The sequence below is a fragment of the Wasmannia auropunctata genome, unplaced genomic scaffold, assembly GCF_000956235.1.
Source record: "Wasmannia auropunctata unplaced genomic scaffold, wasmannia.A_1.0 LD336053.1, whole genome shotgun sequence".
NCBI classification, from domain to species: Eukaryota; Metazoa; Arthropoda; class Insecta; order Hymenoptera; family Formicidae; genus Wasmannia; species Wasmannia auropunctata.
The window spans coordinates 137,738-138,465 of NW_012026837.1; the positions used below are offsets into that span (position 1 = coordinate 137,738).

The window sequence follows — 728 nt, forward strand, 5'->3', positions numbered from 1 at the left end:
TGACCCAGCGATTCATTGCTGTTGATTGTACACGGAGCCTTTATCGACCTTCGTTTCGTCTTTAAAGCATCGATATCCATTTCGATTTAAATTAAGGTAATAGAAATTAAATGTATCAACAATGTTTGACACAATGGCAATTGAATAACAATGCGACATACATACGCTATAAAAACGTACACGTATAAAAACTTACATTGATTCAATTCGGGATGTGAATCATAATACATGCGTACAATTGCAACTCAGAAAGGTTAAGTTAGAGGAGGCTTGGAATAATTATGAAGAAGCTCAATCCAAAATTGAAATACTACAACCGGATTCTGAATCGAATGAACGCGAGACATTTGAATCGAGTTATTTCGATCTAATGACTCGAATGCTCAGTTTAATCGAAGAGTATCAAATGACTCAAAATCAACAGTCAACAGTTTCTAGTGTTATCAGTAATCAGCATCAGTTACAAGGAAATTCTCATATTAAGCTTCCTCGTTTAAATTTACCAGTGCTTTCAGGAAAATATTCCGAATGGACTCCATTTTCTCAAATGTTTCACGGCATGATTTCTGAGAATACCACTTTGACTGATGTTGAAAAATTTCAATATTTGCGTACATTATTAACCGGTGATGCAGCTGATGCAATCGAGTCATTGGATTTATTTGGAGAAAACTTTGCTGTTGCGTGGCGTATATCAAGCGACGCGGTAGCGGCGCGACGCCAAGTAC

General features: G+C 36.8%; 1 protein-coding gene and 1 long non-coding RNA gene across 2 annotated transcripts in view; one reads left to right on the top strand and one right to left on the bottom strand.

Annotated features, from left to right (window-relative positions):
* Positions 1–728, top strand: part of LOC105450911 (mitogen-activated protein kinase-binding protein 1-like) — a 51,278-nt gene that overhangs the window by 46,908 nt on the left and 3,642 nt on the right. The window lies entirely within an intron of this gene.
* Positions 1–728, bottom strand: part of LOC105450909 — a 24,369-nt gene that overhangs the window by 13,765 nt on the left and 9,876 nt on the right. The window lies entirely within an intron of this gene.